General features: G+C 47.7%; 2 long non-coding RNA genes across 4 annotated transcripts; one reads left to right on the forward strand and one right to left on the reverse strand.

Moving 5' to 3' along the window:
* The first annotated feature begins 6213 nt into the window (after window positions 1-6213).
* Window positions 6214-8161, forward strand: LOC111834309 (uncharacterized). Of its 3 annotated transcripts, XR_011992136.1 has the most exons (3): window positions 6214-6458; window positions 6866-7034; window positions 7396-8161. It is a non-coding gene; the product is annotated as an uncharacterized lncRNA (long non-coding RNA). The 3 variants fall into 3 exon arrangements; XR_011992134.1 differs by lacking the exon at window positions 6866-7034; XR_011992135.1 differs by lacking the exon at window positions 6214-6458 and having other exon boundaries at window positions 6612-7034.
* A 4764-nt stretch (window positions 8162-12925) lies between these two features.
* Window positions 12926-19170, reverse strand: LOC111834332 (uncharacterized). The gene is made up of 2 exons (XR_002835992.2): window positions 19058-19170; window positions 12926-13791 (listed from the first exon to the last, which is right to left on the reverse strand). It is a non-coding gene; the product is annotated as an uncharacterized lncRNA (long non-coding RNA).
* Between the last annotated feature and the right edge of the window lie 39 nt (window positions 19171-19209).

Here is a 19209-nt window from a genome sequence, read left to right on the forward strand (position 1 = left end):
GTTTGCCTGAAATCCTGGGCTGCTCTGTGCTTGTTGCTTAGCTTAGGTGCATATGGCACGACAGTCTCCTGTGTCCGGCCAGTTACGGAGCTCTCCGAGAGAATCTCTCAAAGATTGGCTGCAGAAGAAGACACAGTATTTGTCTCGACACACAAGGTGTATGGCATCAGTCGCCATCTTTCTGTCTATCTGCAGAAGATGCCAGGATTGCCTGCAATGGGAACTTGTGACCAGGAGGTTGCTGTTTCAAATCATAGGAAGGATGAAGCTGTTGTACCCTTGAGAAGTGTTTGTTAGTGCTGTTAACTGTTTCAGTATCTGGTTATTTGAGAAAAAAAGGGTTTTGATCATTGTGTGTAAATGCAGACCACAAGCCCCCATTGGTGGCTGAACATGCACTTGAGCTTAACCCAGAATGGCTCACCCAAGGAGCAGCCATGGACAGGTGAGATTGTGCAGGAGCCGAGCAAAGGAGACGGAAAACATCAGTGGGGCTTCAGATCAAGCCCCCAAGGCGGTTGATGGCTACTCATGTGAATATGTCGTGTCTCCTTGGGACCCCAAAGGCTTGTTTGAGCTCATGTCCAAAAAGGCTTCCCTAGCGCCCTCGAACCTGCCGGATGTACTCGCCTGATCGCTGCTCGTTCAGACCTGACATGTCCGGGTGCCACAGCGGGACGGACTGTTTGGATGGGTGGGTGTTTCAGGTTCCTGTTTTGTAATCGCAGCTTTGGTTCTCAGTGTCAGTGAGATATAAGGAACAATGAGGCTTTTAGGAACTTCCTCCGTGCTCGATCACCCTCAGTGCTAGAACCCCCTGCCAGTGTAACACCAGGAAAAACAGGGAGACCGGAATGATGTCTGCTTTGAATCGAGAAAGATACACCTTAGATATAAAGCAGAATTAGTGGTTGTGACTTTAGATGTCACTATTCCTTGCTGTAGCTGATTCAGATTTGCTTACTTATTTACTTAATGTTTTTGCTGGATCTAGTGTCAGTCATTTCAGGCCAAGTGTGACAGGAAGGAAGCTATGCAAAAATGTTGGGAATGAATACATAAGGAATGATAGAAGAGATTAAATGAAATGAGAAAATTATTGAGGCTTTTTTCCCATGGTAGCTGTTTAGAACAAACCTCCATGGACTGCTGAGGAAATGTGTCACTTTTCCAGGGAAAATGTGTCAAAACAGGATCTGTTTTTTCTCTCTATTTGGACAGCCAGTCACCGGATGACTGTCACAGACGGGACGGTCATCCTGGGTTTTCAAGCATCCAGCAGCGACATGTGGACAAGCATCTGTAGCAGCGTGGCTGTTGGTCAGGCTTGACAGGGGACACGACGCTGCGTTTTGGAGTGATGTGTGATTTCGGGGAGGGGGGGGGCAGCATCCCCGATGCAGGATCCACTTCTGCTGACGGGATCTGGAGTTCTCTTCCCTTTGGATCCACAACCAGATCACCTCCTTCCTGCCCACTGGGGGGATTCAGAGGATTTAACCCACTATGTCACCAAATACGAGTCGCAAAGCTTTGGCAGGATGAGCAGGGATGCCGCAATTAAGTGGCACTTAAACAGACAGCGTGTCTGTCCAAGGAGAGGCAGCCCTTGGGGTGAATGTGCTGTTTTCAGAGCGCGTTCCACTTTATATCCGGCTTTCGCTTAATGATATCCGTGGAATGGCGCCGTGTGAGCCGTCCACCTCGTCTCTGCCGCTGGAATTGCTTTTCCTCACTGTGCAGAAACATTGTGTCCACAGGAATGATTGCTTTGAATCCTAAAGCAACCACTGCTTCTCCTTCGGATGAACGAATGTAAGCTGGCTTACGGCAGCTGGAGGCCCAGCCCAGCCCAGCGGCTCGGGTACGAGCCGCCAAAACAGCCCCTCCAGAAATAAAACAATATATAGAAATGTGTAATACTGGAATTTAATTTCCCCACTACTATCCATTCATATAATGTATGAAATGAACCCCAAATTAATTTGCAGCAGGGCTCTAAAGTAACAATGTAATCTCGGTGTTATAGCGGAGTTGCAAATGGATTTCTGTCTCATGCAATTTTACAAGAAGCACTCGAGAGGTCACCTTAAAAGACGTCGCCATTTTTTAAAGCTGCGGCCTGTCAGAGGAGAAACGGCGGTGATGCGATCTGTTTTGTGCCATCGATTCGCGCGGCCGCCGCGTCCCGTCACATGGCCTGCCTGTTAGGTTCGGTCTGCTATTGGCAGGGATGACTAATTTCATACCCAGATGACCATAATAAAGTCCGGAGTATCTGCTTACTTGTGCACGATCTCACACTCGAACCCTCCTGACTGCCACCGAACGGGTTGGAGCCACACTAAATGTTTAAAAGGTCGTCCGTCGCTGAGATTTGGAGCTGCACGGATGATCGGGGCTGGGGGGCTGGAGGGAGACAAAAAAAAGTAAATAAATAAATATATAGCTCAGCGGCGTGTTATTGAGGTGCCTTAATTTGCTCATTTTTACAACTTTCTTCTCATCTGTGCAATTAAGGAGCAAAAGCACAGACAATCAGAGGAAAATTCTGACCCCGGTCTATCTGTGAAACCACGTTAAGCGTGACGCTAGGATCCCAGCCGCCTTGCCGGATCCGGTGATGAGGTGTTTATCTAAAGTGATAGCCTTAGATCTGATGACCGTGAAGAAACAAACACAGGCCCTTTCCGAGGATGGCACCAGCGCGAGCCAATTAAACATGGAATCGCTGAAGTCAATCAGGCGTGATGGAATAAGACACACAGGGACAGAAAGTAGAGATACAAGCTTCCTCGTATCGGCGGCGTATATCTGAGGTACTGCAGCAGCTGGGTGGGGGCGGGGGGGGGGGGGCATCAGCAAAGGGACCGTGGGGACGCAGCTCAGGCTCCCCCCCAAGGAGGAATTCACATTCAGCCGAGGTGTTTACTCCTCCAGCATGCTGGCGGCCTTATCGACATCAATATCTTCATCTATATTTACACAAGGTAGCGAAGACTAGGAGGAAAAACCGAACATCAGCAAGTGGGGAAAAGTCAGCAAGTAGCACATTTCTAAAGGAGGGGGGCAAATGTGACTCCTGCGAGGCGCGGGCCACCTGCCAGACTATCTGTCACCAGCTGGGACCGTCCCCCCCCTCACCCGTCAGCCGTAATATTCCCCCTTATACTGCAAATCCACTCAGCATTCTCAGAACCTTTCATACGTCAAATGATCCCACCCAAATACCCCATAGGCTATAATTCAGAACCTAAATTTAGGCATTATATTAAGAGCCCCTTCCTGAGGCCCCCTTGCCGTTTGACTTTCTTTGGGTGCAAAGGCTGACATTTGGCCATAATTGGGTAGAAGCAGCTGGTAAATATTTCTCAAACTGCATGAAGGCCCCTGTGACAGCACCCAGAAGGGGGGGGGGGGGGATTGTGCACCACGATGGCGGGCGATAAAAACACGGCATGCGGGTGCGTGACAATGCCGTGACAATGCCGTGACAACGTATGTGTCCAGCTTTCATTTCAGACATGGTGATTCTGACCCACGTAGAGCGTCGACCGTAACCTGACCGCACGGTGACCGGGAGCCCAGTCCGGTGACTTCCCCGGTACGAACATGTGGGAGTCACTTAGCCGAATCGTCACGGCGACCTTCCGCGCGCCAGGACTCCGTGGCTTTGCTCACTCTTTAAAATAGGCCAGTGAACATTTTCTGGTGCATTTCCACACCGACCGCTCACAGGCTCCCCAAACTAGCTGAGCCCTCCCCTTTCTGTCCCCCCCCCCCCCCCCCCCCCGTCCCCGCGGTGTAACCCGATCTGACGGCTTTCTAATTTCATAATTTGAGAGTTTTATGGATTTTGCAGTTGCCGCACTTTTCATAAACAAGTATTTCAGCTGACCACTTCCCCCCGCTACCCCCGCCCCCCCCACTGGATGTCAGCATTTTCACCAGAGGAAGAATCCGGAGCCCTGAAAGTTTATAAATAAGCCTTCTATCAAGTTCCACAACAGGTGTGACCCCCTCTGTCCTAAAACTGAACACTTTCAACGACTGAAATTTTGGATAGCTTGTCCAAAGGGCAGGGTGAGGAGGGGGGCCGGGGGGGGTTGGACGAAAAAAATATACAGCCTGTACTCCTGCAGCCACTCAGTGTGTGTGACGCCCTGGGCGGTTTGGGCCGGACACAAAAATGCCGCTTTGGGAGCGTGACGCGATGTTACAGAAGAGCCACCCGAAGTGACAGCTGTAGCAGTTTTAGTTATGACAGGATCACACGGCCCACGTGGGGCCCCCCTTGGGTGAAGCCAAGAACCTTCTGTCGTTCCAGGGCCATTTTGGATATTTTGACTGGTGGCTCCCAAGGCAGCGCCGGCCCTCAGGCCTTAAACGCAGCCTGCGTCTCTGGCCGGATCCCACCTGCCCTCGGGCCGTCGGCCGGTTCACCTGAAGGAGCTGGAGTCTCATGTTGAGGCTTTCTCTGACAGCGAGGCCCCCCACCCCACCGCTTTAGGGCCTGTGCGGCTGACGGGTGACATTTCACACTCCCCTGGACCCCCACGCTGCTGTTCAAAGAGCTTTGCGCAGCGGAGCAGTAAAGCTCGTTTACTTTCCGCTCTGCCGTGACGTGTACTCGGACGGAGGATGCCGAGGAAAAAAAAAAAGAGCCCGAATTTAGTTTCTGCTTCACCCGATACTTTGGGCAGTCTGTCGAGGGAATCGTTGATGGTTGTTTTCCTGCGTTTGTTTGTTAGCTCGCCCCATTAATAGCACTGCCGGGCGTTTGTTTGCACATAGTGCCCCGCATTAGGCTGCGATCCACACTGCGGTCCGCAGCAAAATTACGCCTTTATTGAGTTAGCTGTCCGTTAGAATGTTAATATTGTTCGGCACAGCAAAGTGGAGCCTGGGTCTCTCACCAATTCATCATCGTACCATTACAAGAATGAGCGATAATGGTGGAAATGGATCCCTCCATTAGCTTGACATGTGCGAAGCCTCTTGGACGTGAGGCGCTGGATGCCCCTCTGCTTCCCCGTCTAAACTCCACCCCCACACTTGTCTCCGCTGCCTTGCCTTCCCGGGATTTGAAACATGTGCCGTGGATACGGCCACGACCCGCGCCTTCTCGGTGTAGCTGCAGGCAGCAGGCAGTGGAAGGGTTAATGACCTGGCTGAGTAAGAGGAGCACAGGCAGGACCCTGGCACTCCTGCCCAGGGGTCAGTGTTGGAAGATGGATGGATGGAGGGATGGATGGATGGATGGATGGATGGTCTGTTTATCAGCTTAGGTTTTAAAGGTAATCAAAATAAAAGCTAACAGAATGCACCTTCATGATATCAGATATGGAAACACAGGGTCTGGAAAAATGTCCATAAGTAGGAAAATGAGCACAGGCCTGAATTGCAGGCAAAGTGGGAGCCCCCCCCCCCAGCCATGGGAGCCCCCCCCCGGCCACGGTCACGGTCACAGTCGGCAGCAGGACTAAATGAGCGCGGAGCATTTGCATGGCGGCTCGGCCTCAGTCTCCGCTTACATTGTGCGAGTGGGAAACCTTCCATGGGGGGGTGAGACCTGCTGGGGGAGCTGTGGCAGCCTGGGGGGGTTCTGTCCTTGTTAAAGCCTCGATCGCGGTCACTGTGCCGGCGCAGGACGGGGAGGGGGGGGGGGGGTGCTGGCACTGCAGTCTCATGTTCGCCCTGCAACCGCAACGAGATTCGTTTTCCCGTGACATGTCAAAGGAAAGCAGGCCGAAAGCGAACCCTGCACTCATACACACTCATACACACTCATACACACTCATACACACACACATACACACTCATACATACACACACTCATACACACTCATACATACACACACTCATACACACTCATACATACACACACTCATACACACTCATACACACACACTCATACACACACACACACACAGAAATGAATGGCGGTTTTAGGAGCCGTGGTGGCTCTTCATCAGCACCGACGTGGCCGGAGACAGCGGGAGATAAACAGGGCAGGTTGTTGTTTTCCTGGATCGCAGAGCCTGATATTCTGCCGGTCGCCAGCCGCTCATCAAAAGGGAAAAAAGACAAATAAAACTATTTCAGAAGACATGGGGGCTGCTTAAAGCAGCAATTATTCCTGTGTTGCCCCCCCCCCCCCCCTGCAGCCTCTCTCTGTCAAAAGCTTATAAATATTTTGGGACGCGGTGCATGGTGGGGGCCCTGGGGCCCGGCCCGCGACCAGCCGCTGCTCTGTCAGAGTGGGACAGGTGCAAATCCACATGAAAGGACATTTTGTCTCCAAATCAGCGGCTCAGTCCTCCTGCAGAAGCCATGTAACAGAAATTCCCGTGTAACCCTACACCCTGCGACAGGACTGCATTCTGCGGGACATATGGTGCTTTAACTGCAGCCACGACGGGCAGCTCAGTGCCCCTGGGGGCGGGGGGCAGATTGGGGTAAGTTTGTTTTTCACTAATACGCTTTTTTGAAAGGTTTTGGTTTAAAAAGGAGAAGTTATTATTATTATTATTATTATTATTATTATTATTATTACACAGACTACTGACAGTAGGTCTTATAGGTTATGAAGATTTATTAATGATCTAAAATGGATGCTGGAGGGAAAAGATGTAAAAGCCTCATGGAGCTTAGCGCAGCCTTCTTACTGGTCACCAGTTAGGCCGGTTTACTTGCACGCTAATGCTAACTTTTTGCCTGACCTGCCCTGCGTTGGGGTCTGAGGCGGTCAGGCCTTAGAAGCTCGAGGCTGCACAGGCTCTAGAGGGAGCTGTGAGCTTGGTAAGGTCCCGAGTCTGCCGATGAGCGATGCCTTCACCTTTCTGCCCCCCCCCCCCCCCAACAGGAAGTCAGCTTACATCCACAGATGTTTCTCAGTCCCTCATCCTTCATTTGGCAAATAATAATATTAAAGAATGTACAGTGATCCTGACTGCTAATGACGACAGGATGGATAATTTCTCTGCCATAATACTGAAGCCAAAAGAAAAGACTGGAAAAGGATATCGGCCCAGGTAATGGGCCTGACCTCAGCTGCGGCTGGATGGCGCTCGCGCTCGCTGGCTGGGTCCAGGGCCCGTCAGCAGTGCCTGTCCGCGCGCGGATGCGGTAATGCCTTATTATACCATCAGTTCAGCCATGGGTCTCATTAACTAACAGCGTGAGCGTTTAGCGTTTAACTGGCTAAATGTTCCCCCTCCATAGCTTTAGACACGTTAGCGATTAGCGGCGGTGCCGTGCTGAAAGACTCCCCCGACCCCAGGAGCAGCTGCTCCCTTTGTAAATCGGGCATTTTTTTTTTTTTGTTTTATTCTAATGTTCCATTTCACTCTCTCTCTCTCTCTCTCTCTCTCTCTCTCTCTCTCCCTCTGCCAGCAAAAAAAAATGTGTGTGACCCCTTCGCCGACACTCAATCCAGACACCGCCGTGGGTCCGCGGGCCGCACAGGAAGCGGCCGCAGTAACGCAATCCGGCGGCAGGCGGGGAGGGAGGGAAGGAGAGAGGAGGCAGCCGCGGCAGCGTTTGAAATGAAGATGGAGCCGCTCTGACTTCACCGTGTGAGGGTTCTGCTGAAAGGCCTGTTATTTTCATCATTAGAGCCTCTCCTCGTCTCCGCGAGCGGGCAGGTCGAGCCGGTGCCCCCCGCGAGCCGCCGCGTCTTGTTTTCTAGCCCCCCTCCCGCTTCCATTCCAGTCATCAAATGCTGCGCACAACATAATGAGAGATGTGGCAATTAATTTTCTTTTAATCAAGGTCGAAATGAAGTAAATTGGTACAGCTTCGCGGCCCTCATTTTCTATTTTTGCAGCGATGCAAAACAAATACGATAAAATGATGTGCTGCTCACCTACTGTAATTAGAAAGCGTGAACGATCAGAGCGGGATGGTGTGTCATATACGGCACCTCCAGCTCCCTCTCCCCAGAGATCAGATTTCAGTTCTTTTTAAACAGATGACCATGTTTTCCTCCCCACTCTCCTAATTCCCCTTCTCTTTTCCTCCCCTCGTCTTCCGCAGCTGAGTTACAGACATGAGGAGTGGCTCGACGTGACATTGAGTGTCGTGTTGTTGTAATGCCTCTCCGATCTTATTAAAGGGCAGCACTGCTGAGCGCTTTGCTGACTTCACACATTTCCATTAACTTTGTTGTTTCTGTCCCCCCCCCCCCCCACACAAGCTGATTAGGAATTTATTAAAATTAGTTTTTAACTCCACGTCCAGCCACCTTATCTTCACCTTGCATCTGAATGACTGGCATTGTCGGGAAACAGGATAATAAACGCACGCGGAATTTACCTCATGATAAAAAAATAGACCTTTCATAATTAGGTCTTTTTGACTCCAAACTGCTTTTGATGAATGTCCAGAAATGTAAGTCCCACTTTGTTGCCGGGGGAGGTGATGAACACCTTCATTCCTATTGATGCATCAGTGCACGAAAAAGGTAAAGAAAACATTCACTTTAATATGTCCCTTTAAGGCACATTTTTGTGTCCTGACTCCCAGATCAGGAGAGGAGCCCCTTCTTCATCCTTTTTATCTAACAAGAGGCTGTAAACAGGCAGATTCATCACTGCACCTTCATATCCTGCCTGGGTGATTGAGGAAGGTCACCACCTATTTCTGTTCATACAGCAGTCAAGCAAACAAGCATGTAGTTGGAAAACATCGTGAGAAAAGCGACACTCTTTGGGTCTTCACACTCTTTACATTTGATTTATCGTTTTGAGGCTGGGCAATGCTATTGTCACCGACTGAGAGGGGCTTTGATCCGCTGTCTGCAATAATTCGAATAAGATGAGCAGTAATCTGCCAGATGAATCTGAACAACAATAATATTGATCAATTCCAAAATATTAACAATAAGCTCAATTACAATAATTATGCTGCTTACAGCGCCACTGCAAACCAACAAACAAATAAATACACAAATCCATCTCCCCGCCCATCCGACCTCTAATGGATTTTTGTGGGACACATGCACAAATGCAGTGTTTGAAGGTATTTCCCACTGTACAGTGTCTGGGCTCCTGTCTGAGGCGCATGTCGAGTCTTGCTGCCTGCGTGGGGGGGGGGTCACCTGCTGTGCCAAATGTGGTTGGGGGCTCAGCCCCGAACACAAGAAGCGCTGTGCTGTTGATCCAGGGGCTTTAAAAAAAAAAGTGAGACTGGGGGGCTTTACTGAAACTCATCACAGCGCCGCGAAAGTACCAACAGCTGCCCAGTCTACTATTATTCTAGCTCCTGCCCCCCCCCGCCACCCCCCCAGGTTCCACGTCACCTTTCAAAGGCGCTCTGTCTGTTTTCCACCCGGGCAGCTGCCACCACGAGGAAGGGCGCCCACTTCCAGAGGACGTCCACCTGCGTCTTCATCTAATTAAGCTGCGTGGTCGCCCCCCTCCCCTGCTCAGCCACGATGTCACCGCACGTCACATGGCTGACCTTGGAGGATTCCGCCAATAGATGGCGGGGGCACGTCATCATTAATGGGGGTGCTGGGGGGGGGGGGCGTTTCCCCCTGAAGGTTTTCAGCCACAGGAAGCGGCAGGTGGAAGACGTCCCGATGCGTCACTAAGCCGCGCCGGGTGGAGGATCGTGGGGCAACCTCTGCTCCTGCCGCTGTTGGTGCTCGGATCGCCGTACGCTGAAGATGCAGTTGTGCGCCGTTGCCGTTTCCCCACCAGGGGCAGGGTGAGGGACCCTTACAGCTCACCGGCCTGATAATATCAGCCCGCACACAAGCCTGCTTCACAACTCCACTATTAATGTACTTTGAAGTGAGTTTCTCGTTTCATCCTGGGGCAGATTGGGCTGTGCTATGTGTATTTGGACCCAGCAGGTGGTGCAGTGCTTAAGGAACCAATAACTGGGAAGCGGTAGGTTCCTGCAGTATAAATACAGCTGCGATTGCATTCCATTATCAAGAATTTATTTATAGACTGATTCGTATTTTTTCTTTTTTGATACTTGTCCTCCTTACGCAGACAGCTGTTACAATAAAGATAACAAACAAAGTGACCTCACCATTGTCCAGGGTGACACCTCAATGTGACAGAAAGGCTCCTCTCTAACGACTTCTGATCATACAATTCTTTCCTGAGTTGCCAGGTCCACATGTCAGCCGGGCCGCTGCACCAAAAATGGTCTGGTATCCCCACCACACCCGACGGCTACCGGGGTTTAACCGCGGTGTCCGGCGCTTGAGGGACACGCTATCGATTTAGGGCAGTAGAAGAGAAACCGCTGACAGCGTTTGGGAACGGACCCCAGCCGTCTGATTTCACTGAAACCCGCGCCACAGAGATGAAATTAGCGGCACGGGCTGGTGCGGTGACTCTCCCACCTGACTCTGTGTCCCCGCCGCAGATCATCTTATGTGTTTCCAATTAGAGCCGTTCGCACGCCCAGATCTGCTGTCAAGCTGCCAGTGTTTTCCTGCGTGTAACCGGTGAAGTATGTGCGTGGCTGGAAAAATATCTACAAATAAAAGACTGGTTGCTGAAAGGTGGAAAAAAAAATGTGAAAAACTGAAACATCGAAATTTGTAAAAATATTATTGCAAAGGTTTAACATAACAACATAAAAACAGTAAGCAGGGTCTAGCCTTTGGTAAAGCTGCGTAAAAACATATTAGCATTATGTGGAAACATAATTATATATTTACAGGCAAACCAGCTGTGTTCTTTTAATTACATTATGGCTTCCTTCTAGTCTTTAATGAATAATATGTGGCCTTTTATAAAGAATAAGCTACTTCCCTAGTATCGCTCAGGATCTGCAGAGTCTTGCTTGGATATAGCTACAGGCAGCAAAAATGTACCTTGTCTGTGACACTGAAAACCCTTAACTCTAAGATATCTGCTCAGCGCTACAATTTTAACGGCAGTTTTTTTAGAAATGTATATTTGAGTGGCTGGCCTCCTGGTTTTACACACAACTACTCACCAGGATGCCTATTTATAGTGGGGGGGCTCCTTAACCTGGGACCCACAGAGACATTTCGAAACAGCATTATCATCTGACTGAAAAAATATTCAAGGGACCCCCTCCCCCCCAGAAAAAGAAGTAGCAGCCTTCCAACCCTTACTTCTTAGTGACTTATATGATCATGCATTCATGGTGGGGGGGCGGGGGGGGTTCTAGGTCAAAGATACCTATTATCTTACATTAATGCTTCAGGCTCCAGTACTGTTATTACGCAACAAAAAACAGCAAAATCACTCCTGTAATGTAAATCTGAAACAATGATGAGTAATTTTCTAATATGATAGTGTTGTGTCCACCCCTAAATACTGTACACATTACGCAGGTAATTAGGAGTATTTGGCTGGCTGTAACAACACTTTCTCCAGTCGCCTCTCATAGCTCCTGGGCATCATCCTATTCACTGTTGTGCAGTTAAAGCCCCAGTGACTGTCAGCATTCCAGTGTCTGCTGTGTACCTTTAATGCCAAACATTTCATTGGCTCTCTTAGTCAAGTTGGCCTACCTTAACTTGCCTTTAAATTTCTGTGCTTTGTTTAACTAGAGCTGCTCACCATCTTACTATACAGTAACATTTGCTGAAGGTGAGAATACTTCCTGGTTTAGCTTCGTCATTGACTTTCACCTACGTGCAAAACTCTCATGGTATCCTACAATGGAATGGCTTCCGGCAATTCATTTCAACACTGTCAATGACCAAAGGGTCTATAACCTTTCCCTTGGCTATGCTTTCGATTAGCCACCGGAAGCATTATCAGACCACGAAAGACCTCCATCAGCAGACTGCATGGAGGCTGCGTGTTTTCCCCACTTCCCATGTGAGTTAGTGGTCCCTCGACGTGGAAGTTCTGCCACCGCCGGCTCACCTGTAGGATTCTCGGCGAGGGAGGATGTCACTGCCAGTGAAGCAGAATAGTGCCACATCATCTTTGGAAAAGAAAAGACTGATCAGCAGGTCACATTTAATAATGATTTAAAAACATGTTGAGGGTGTATAAAACCGGTACTTTCTTCAGATTGAAACTGGCAGCCCTGATGCTTAGTGGCGAATGAGCCGGAAAAATCCCTCGTCCTTCGCTAGGGAAAATGCTTCATCGTCCTGTGTAGGCATCACCGTTATTTTGGTAGTTATGTCTTTCGCTCTGGTGCTGCTAACTTTGAATGTGATATCAGCTGATATCATTATGGTAACCGATATATCATTCATCTCTAATATGAGCGTGCCTTCTGCCCCCCCCCCCCCCCCCCTGCATTACATAGGGGGTTACGCCCAGGATGGGATGCCAGTCCATCACCGGGCACGGGGCTGGGGTACGCCCAGGATGGGATGCCAGTCCATCACCGGGCACGAGGCTGGGGTACACCCTGGACAGGATGCCAGTCCATCGCAGGGCACGGGGTTGGGGTACACCCAGGATGGGATGCTAGTCTATCACAGGGCACGGGGCAGGGGTACACCCTAGACAGGATGCCAGTCCATCGCAGGGCACGGGACTGGGGTACACCCTGGACAGGATGCCAGTCCATCACAGGGCACGGGGCAGGGGTACACCCTGGACAGGATGCCAGTCCATCACAGGGCACGGGGCAGGGGTACACCCTGGACGGGATGCCAGTCCATCACAGGGCACGGGACTGGGGTACACCCTTGATGGGATGCCAGTCCATCACAGGGCACGGGACTGGGGTACACCCTGGACAGGATGCCAGACTTACTTTAACTTGTATGTTTTATTTACCCTCTTCCTTCCTAACAGTGTTTATATAAGAGCAACAGGGAAGGGCCTGTGACTGACCCTGAATCTATGAGGTTGTGAGTTTAAGTCCCAGGAGGGGACCTGCTCATGCAGCCTACTGTAACCCAGCTGTACGGATGGATGAGCTGGTCAGAAATGTCTGCGATGCAAATAAACAAATAATGTAATTAATCTCATGTGTATTTCCCCTGTCCAGAGATAGAAAAAAGAGTGAGGGAAATTAAAAAGAGTGAAAACAACACACTGTCTAAGAGTGATGAGTGAGGCTCAACAGGTTAGTGTGCAGTGCTGGTGTTCGGAAGCTTGCAGGTTCAAATCCCCAGGCTTTTCAAAGAAATGCACGATGCTTGAAAATGTGTACTGAAGAAATAGTATGCCATTTCACAAAGGAAATTCATGGAAATTGTTTGTCCAGGACAGATAATCAGCAAAGGTGTTCCACCAGGAAGTTTGTCAGTCGTCACGTTTGCCAGCTACTCCAGCTAATCCACAGGTGAGAGGTCACTTATCGCCACCTTCCGTACTGTACTCTCATGCTCTGCAACATCTATGAAAACCCTGCTGTGTTACATCCTCTCAGGAGAACTGTCTTTGTTTCTGCAAATCAGAGCTGCTTACCCTGTAAACAGAAAGTGTTCTGAGAATTTATCCATAAATACATCAGGCAACGCAGAGCAATGGGGTTTACCAAAGACTACGAGAGGTTCAAATAGGGTTAAGGTGCCCCATCAAAAAAACGAGGCTAAGCCACAATAAACAAATAACATAAAAAAAATGAATGAAGGTGTTAAAAGGGGTACAGATGGTGAGAGGACTTTAGTGTGAGTCCCCACTGGGGCTGACTGGGTACGGGAAGCCCTGGGATCCAGTGGCCATCAAACAGTGCCGTGATTCTGCCTGCGTCCGCGTCCACGTCTGCGCCCGCTGGGCGTTTGGTGTTCTCACCCGTGTTTGATTGGGGTGGTAGAGGATGAGCGACACGCAGACCATTAAACCTGAAGACTTCTCGCACTTCAGAAAGGAAGCAAACCTGAAAGAGAAACAATAGTTATAAATAATTACAGAAATGGAAACCAACTGCTTTGTCTGACGATATCAAAGAAAAGCCCCTCTCCGTGCAAAATTACATGTAGACTAATTAGGAAACATCTAGTATCCTTCTGAAGACGTAAAGGTATCACGTACAGTCAGTAATTAAAGCAATCTGAGAACACTGCGCGCCTAAAACGTATAAAAGAAACTTAACGTGCTCAATTAAACAGAAAGGTATCTTTTTGAATGGCTTGTATGGTGGATGTTAGGCGTTCGCTAATCTCTCAAAGACGTTGCACTGAAATGGATAGTAAAAGTGCGTTTATTTAACAATGCATTTGATATATGCTGCTTTCACTGGCGTTATAGGTCTGTTTCACTAGAGATTTCATTCGTTTGTGTTACATAAAATCCCCCTTTCCACTGCATAATTCATTTTTGAATGGGATTGATATATATGTATATATAATGTCTTGTCTTTTGACATTAGGCCCATATGGTAAGGTTTTATTTCCCTGTTCTTGAGACGCTTCAATATTTAAATGCATTTAACCAGTCAGTCTGTGCAGTGGTTAACGTTTTCAAGTTGTGATAGTTTTTATTGTTTTGGAGTAGCCTAAGAGTAACTGTTGACATTATTGTACATCACTGCTGCTTTTTTGCTAACCAGAGAGAGGAAACTGGAGAAACGCAAACAGGGTTAAATAAGAGGGATGAAATACGATAACTGTACAGGTATGAAATGGGGGAAGATGTTTTAAAGGCTGCATAGAATGACAAGCACGGAGCAAAATGAAACAAGAATTCTTATAAAAAGTAGTATTGTGTATTCAGCTCTGTGGCCTATTGGGATTTAAACCTTTTTTTCTGCATTATTTTGATGGGAACATCAGCAGAGTGACCAACAGTGTACAGTAAATCTTAAGTTTTTTTCTCAATAACAAATTTTGAGTTTTGATGCCAGAATTCATAAGAATGCACAATAATCGTGACAGTGACATTCCGGCACTGCGTAAAAGGCTACCCAGCGTTGTCCTCAGCACTGCAGCTCCTAGCCGGGCTCTTACTACGGAGCACATTCGAATCCCGGCTTTGCGATGTGCAGTGCAGGATTTACGCCGTCTTTGCAAGTATGTGCTCTTTGTCCTACCTACAAAGTTGTTTGTTACTTTGTATTGTTTTGGTTAAATGGGGGGAATTGTTTGGGGTTTCAAGTTGAGCTGGAAATGTAATGTAATGTTACTATTTATAATTATGGAAACGGGTTAACAGGTTAACGTGTTTGTTCAGGCAAGAGTTAGGCTACATTCACACGGCCAGCCACATCGTTCAATTCCGATTTTTTGCTCAGATCGGAGTTGTCTATCTTGATGGTTCACATTCATAACTACAAGTGACCTGTATCTGACTGCAATGTGAAGGCATCGGTCCTCCGAAACGTCACGCATGCGCACATTGATACGTTTTTACATGGGTAAAAAGCTGGTCATAAAATCGGCACATTGTGCAGCCATGACCGCTGCGCTGATTCCAGTCTTTTGCCTCCTTAAACTTTGACTTCAGGCTCTTTATTTTCCTTTGGCACTGTAGCCACGTTTGTGTCCGCGCTGTGCCATTTCTTTGGCAATTATTTCAACCACTACTCTATTACGATAGGTGCCTTCCAGTTTAGCTTGAACAGATTAATTTCCCCAAATATCAATTAAATTCCCACCTTCTCCATCCTTCCACTGACTGTTATCGCAGCTCTCCTCCATCTTTACCTTCCCGCGCTGCCGGTGCAGGCTGATGTCAGCGCATGCGTATAAGCAAAAAGCCACATGAATTGCGATCTGAGCGTCACATTCAGGTCGCATGGCTGCGAATCGGATACGTATCAGATTTAGTAGCACATATGAAAGTGACACAAATCTGATTTGAAAAGATCAGATTTGTGTGTCCACACAGCCCTGAAAAGATCAGATCTGTGTCACATTAAGGCAAAAAATCCGATTTGAGTCACTTCAGCATGGAAGTGTGAACGTAGCCTTCGTCGTGTACATCGAGCAAAGACTCTACTTGCTGATGTGATTGTTTAACCTGGGCCCAGCTGCCAATCGTCGCCCTGCAGTATGACTGCCGCTTACAGGCTTTCTGGAAATTGCCCCAGACTCGAGTAAACGGAGCACCTCACATATGCTGGTCCTGCAGCCACCACAGGTCCTCTGGACTAGTCTGTCCACAAAGGTGTAATCATGCTCTCTTCACTGTATAAAGTGAGGCTTCAGAAGACACAGTGAGTGGGGTAACCCCAAATAATATAGCAACCCACAGGTTAAACCCACTGGTGCCAGTGATTAATAATCCCATCTAACAGGCTTTGAAGTATCATAAACCTAACATTATTTAATTTGTGCCTTCTTCCACAGAATAATAATTTGGTATTTACAAAACTATGCTTCATTCGATGAAATTAAAAGTAAAATGTCAGTCTGAGTCATTAAGAGAAGCAGTTGAACCAACAACCAACATGACCCTGTGCGGACTGGGCTCTGCTCTGTGATGAGGTGAGTGTTTACTGCCATGCAGGTTCCATACCCCCTGTTTAGGGGGCGCTCTCTGCCCACCAAGGTGTGTCAGGCAGAGGGGAAATTCTGAGCTGTAGCCCGATGGGCCACCCTGGCCAGAGGGACCTTTCCAGCCATTGTCACTGGAAAGGGCAACAACTTAATTCATATTAAATCACTGGATCTGCAGTCGACAATGCAAACACTGCATGTGAACCACATATGACATACGGGGAGTCCTGTGTGAATCGTGTGTGCAGAGGACCAGCCTTGGTTTGGATTACATCTCACTTCTCATCATTTACTTAGATAGTAAAAATTCTACACAGTAAGACATTCTTTCTTGCTTAGCTGTAAACAATGATGACAGTGTATTAAAATTTTATCGTACAGAAATTGTACAGTTTGCACTGTTTTTTTTTTCAACAGAAAACAATAAGTAAACATTAACTAGAATTTCGTGCATTACATTTCTGGTCAAGATGAAAAAGGGAAAAAAAAAAAATATATATATATTTTAGGATTGAAATAAATTCGTAGGTGATGTTTGGCAGGGAAAGAAAGCACTGAAATAACTGTTTTAAGTGGTGCTGCCAAATGCTATGGCTTTTATAACCTTGTCCTACCTTGTGATTAGTTTTTAATGTTTCATAATTAGTAGTGGTCAAAGCAAAGGAGTCAGTGGGCCGTTGATCCTGTGCTACGTCCTTGAAGGCCGGACTAATTAATCAATGGACAGCGATAAATGTACTGGATCATTACTGAATCAAGTGATCTGCAGAATAATCTATTGATTTTTTGGTCTTTTTTTATTCTTCTTCTTTATTATTCTGTATTGTCATTTTGCAACATTGGGGAAACGGCTTGATTGATGGACAGATTTTCTGTTGCCACGGTTCACCTGCAAGGTCGCAGGAAATGCTAAGCACTTCAGCGGGCCCAGTTTGTGCCGGCTGGCTGGAGCATCGTACCTTGTGCAGCAGCGAGCAGATGCATCTCGTAAATATCATACACGAATCGTCCCGGCGTATCCTACATCGGTGGTCGTTCGCCGAGGGACATACTTGGGATCCCAAAATGCCGTGTGGTCATTTGTCTCTGTGTTTCTTGCACTTACGAGCATTTAAGTGATTCCGCGCCGATTGAAATGCGAAGGGCTGGGCCAGCACCTCTCCCAGTGACCAAATTCTGATGACGCGTATCGTAAATCCCCGACTACACTCTTTCACGTTATCCCACTTTGCCTGCACTTTGCATCACATTAGTGACTTTTTGCATTGCACGGCAGTGCCGTGTGACATCTATATTATGACCTGGCAGTAAATGCTTGGCTCTGAAGGACCTCGTTCAGCTTATGCTTTATTCATGCATGCAGTGCAGCTGTGTGAGAATGGACTCAAATTTCAGGTTGGCGCCTGCTGCTGTACCTTTTATGAGGGCCAATGAACCCAAATTGTCTAAATATATAGGTAACCTTCAGGTATAAGGCTGACCTCCTGTCTAAGGGTGTCCTCTGCCTCGTGCCCCGTGCAGCGGCCTTACTGCACGTATGTACTAGGTAAACGAGATGGAAGATGTATGGGTGGGGGAAAAGATGGATGGATGTAGGAAAACAAGTAATAGTCCCAAAATGTGATAGGTAAAAAAATCCCAAAAATATAACAGAAACATATTGTTTACCTGTTGCATTGGTAGAAATGTGAAGTTTGTAAGCCTGTATTTTGCTATAATAGCACTGAACTGGATAACTGGGGGGGTTGAGCCCTCATACCTTGTGCTGCAGTCCTACGCAGACACCGCACAGCTACCCCCACCCCCCCCCCCCCCCCCAGAGCAATCGATCCCCATCCCCTTTATTATGTAGAACAGGGCACACCACCATACTGCTAATTGGCAATAATCTGTTTGTCAATAGTTCACAAGACTGAGGAATTTAGATAAGGAAAAGTTCAAGTTTAAAATACATTATGGGCGCTCTTCCCTGCCCCCCACCCTGGGGTTTGCTCCCGAAATGTCCTTAAAGCTGTCAGACCTACAGAAGGAGGCAGTCAGTACAGGCACAGGGGACAGGGAGAGCAGGACATGGGGGACGCACCGGAAGCACATTCCCACGCTCCTTAAGTTTTAAAAAAGTGTTTGTACACTTTAACCTGTCCCTCCACCCACTTTCAGTAACTGCTTTCTACGGGGGGGGGAGTAGTGCTGAAGTTTAGGAAGAAGCAGATCAGGGTTACAGCAGACAAGATATCAGCAAGATTTAGCAATTAACCAATATTATTAGTACTGAATGTTCATGTTATTAATTAATGTATATGAGGGGTTTGCTACAGTGTGTAAACACAGACACACTAAACTAATATGTTTCTTTTATATTTCTTTTAAATATTGTTTTCTGGAGATGCAGTACTATTGCAGTACTATGTCTCTTTTATATTTTTAAATTTAACTAGCCAAATATGGCTATATCTGGTCTTACTACCGTCTAAGCGCGGACGTTTAATTTCGTCAGAGCTGTTAGTAATATTAATTTTAAGTCTGCACAAATGCACGCATTTGTTTCAGTCAAAATAACGCGTTTGATCACGTGTTTATGAAATAGGTCTAAAATTTAAGTTTCTGTTTATTAATACTTTCACATTTATTCATGTGGTTTTACTAAATGGAGAAGTAAACGAAACAGCTGCAACACAGAACACGGCACTCTGAAATTCTACCCACTTTTTTAGTCTCCTGTCGTCGCTTGCATCGGACCTGTCACGTAAAAGAGTCGTATCTGTGATCCGTTCCAGCTTTTCCACCCTGCAGTCGCTAACTGAGAAATTCAATTAAGGATTCCTCTTCCCACTTTGAAGCGGTCTCCAGGGCAGGTC

This window comes from Paramormyrops kingsleyae, chromosome 6, assembly GCF_048594095.1.
Source record: "Paramormyrops kingsleyae isolate MSU_618 chromosome 6, PKINGS_0.4, whole genome shotgun sequence".
Classification (NCBI taxonomy): Eukaryota; Metazoa; Chordata; class Actinopteri; order Osteoglossiformes; family Mormyridae; genus Paramormyrops; species Paramormyrops kingsleyae.